At 36.0% G+C, this 2,800-nt stretch overlaps 1 pseudogene; it reads left to right on the top strand.

The window, feature by feature from the left end:
* Positions 1-1,592: 1,592 nt before the first annotated feature.
* LOC102861142 overlaps positions 1,593-2,800 on the top strand; it is a 25,896-nt pseudogene continuing 24,688 nt past the window's right edge.

Genomic DNA, 2,800 nt, shown 5'->3' with positions numbered 1-2,800 from the left:
ACAAGTATGTCAAGGTTGCATCCTTTTATTATACCTACTTAATATGTACTCTGAAGAAAAGTCCAAGAAGATAGTCTATATGAGTAAGAATATGGTTTCAGAATTGGAAGAAAAAGCACTTACAACTTGAGATGTGAAAGATTACATACCTTGCTTGTGGACAGTGAAGAACTGAAGCACTTAGTTAATAAGATCAAGGACTACAACTGTTCAAAGTTATGCCTCAGCATAAAAAAATCAAAACTGGACCAACAGGCAATACATTTCAGAGATTTTTTTTAATTATAGTGAGGCTTATTTATTGCTCTGTGTGTGGTTTAAAATGAAGAAAGGTGTGCATTCAAGTTGTATCCTTTCTTCATTTCTATTCAATCTGTATGTTGAGCAAATTATTTGAGAAGCTGGACTCTATGAAGAAGAATGTTGCATCAGGGTTGAAGGAAGACTCATCAACAACCTTTGGTATGCAGATGACCCCAAATCTTTCTTGCTAAAAGCGTGGGAAGTTTGCAACACTTGTTGCAGAAAATCAACCACTGTAGCCTTGTAAAAAGAGCCACATTGGAAACACCATATCTGACCTTTACAAACTTCACAGGAGGAACCATCGCCATCCACAGTACCAATAACACAAAACTATTTCCCATCAAGTCAGACATATATGCTCTCATTCCTCTTTCTCCTCAACTCAACATCAATTCCACCGGTTTACTGGATCCAAAATTTGATGTGATAGTTCACAGACCACACAGGACCATTCATGGGAAGTCAAAAGGTTATAATCCAAATTAATAACAGAATGCAGTCAAGACAGCTGCAGAAATTTTCACGTAGGCACTTCAGCCTCGAACCTCATGGCTCTAAGTATTCCCAAATTTTCAGCCCTGCCAATATTGGCTTCCCATGCAAAGTTGTCTAACACAATTCTTAATTCTGCCAATATTGCATGGCGCACGCATGTGCGCGCGTGTACACACACACACACACACACACACACACACACACACACGTGTCTCATCTCATGTCATTTCTCCAGTTCAACCGTGGCTGTTGCTGCTGTCCTGAAGCATGTTTTACACTTTACTGGGTGGAGGAAGGTCTTTCTTCTCTGGCTCATGAGGAGTCCATCTCTTCTGGTGAAGGAAGAATTCTTCTCTGCAGCTAGAGCTCTTCAATTTGTTGGCAAGACTAACCAATCCTCTTGTAGATTATTGAGACTAGCCAATCTCCTTGTTGAATGGTAGATAGCCAATCCCCTGGTGGATAAACAAACATGGTCCATTCACATAGTCCCACTCATTCACATGAGTCAATTATTCACATTCAAATAATACTGGAAAAGCCAAGTTGAAAGACTAACTCTATAAGCCTTCAGTATGGATTGAATCTCAATGTAAAGAAAACTTTTTTTTTTACTATGGGACTGATAGACACCAGCACAATAGATGGATAAAAGATTGTAACTGTCAATACCTCCATCTTACTTGGATTTTACCTTCACCTTACTTAACACCAAAAGTAAGGAGCTCAAAAGAAGTATTTTACTGGGAAAGTCTGCACTCAGGGACCTCTCATCAAATTACTGAGGAACCATGATGATTTTGAGGACTAAGGTATGTCTGACTCACCCTTAGTCTTTTCACTCACTGGATAAGACAGGGTTTAGATCTGTTGTACATAAGTTCACTGAGTAGAACTTGACAGGATCTAACAACAAGAAGTGAGGTGTATAACATGGTGTATACACTGTTTCATCTTGCAGGACAAGCCAGTACAAGTTTACTTAAAATATTTTCTGATAATTTAGTAAAATTTAGGGTCAGAATAGGAAATATTCAAGCAAGTTCATAATGTTTTACTGCACTTTAATATTAATAGATGTGTGTGTGTGCAGCATACTTTATACTGGTTAGTTTTTCGTATAAACTTTATCACTTTCAGCACACTCTGCAATAAATGTCTTCAAGTCAGTGTGCAAAAAACTAGAGTTCTCAAAATCACTATTTTGCCTTGATCTTTTCCATTTGATTTCATTTTCACTTCTGAGCAAATCAACAAGTGTAATAATGTTAGAATTTATAACTGTGGTTACAGCACAAATCTCTTGTAAATCAATCTTGTATGTGACTAAAATTTAATACACATGATTTTATTCTCAATGTAAGTTCTGAAAAATAAGCATTAGTTTCTAGGATAGAATCTACTGGCAACATTCACTTTTAAAAAGCCTACTATATTTTCTAGATTGCTATTAATGTTGGAGGTAAGTTTTAAGGACAAATGAGGCCTCATTCCCCTAATATACCCTGAACTGGACGAAAAATTTTGACCAGTTAAAGCAACAACTGGGTTTAAAATTTTGTAAAATTCTGACTATTAACTGGAATGATTGAACATTTATAGTAATTCAGTAAGTGCATGGACAGCTGTTAACTTATCTAATTTTACTTCAAGGCATTCATTTAAGCAAATTCATCTAATGTTTTTTATTACTTATTTAGAATACTTACGACACTTTCTTTTTTTGCCTTTTAAATATTTATTTAATTGAGATTTTAACGGAAGTTTGTACAGAACTTGAGTTTTCTTTCATTCATTGTTGCACCTTTTCCTCCTTGACCCCCCAGTTTGCTTTTCTCTTTGAAAAAAAATTCTTTCATTGTTGTACAATCCCTCTCTACCCCCCAAACTCAGTCCATTTTAATAAACAGCTCTTATCTGGAGATGAAAAGACAAGGAAAAACGGGGTTGCCTTTATAGTAAAAAAAGTTATTTCTAGATCCATCTTGAAGTACAACAT

Source organism: Elephantulus edwardii, unplaced genomic scaffold, assembly GCF_000299155.1.
Source record: "Elephantulus edwardii isolate Elephantulus edwardi_28Jun2011 unplaced genomic scaffold, EleEdw1.0 scaffold00242, whole genome shotgun sequence".
Classification (NCBI taxonomy): domain Eukaryota; kingdom Metazoa; phylum Chordata; class Mammalia; order Macroscelidea; family Macroscelididae; genus Elephantulus; species Elephantulus edwardii.
The sequence above is the reverse complement of the archived record's forward strand: the minus strand, read 5'-3'. Positions and strand labels throughout refer to the sequence as shown.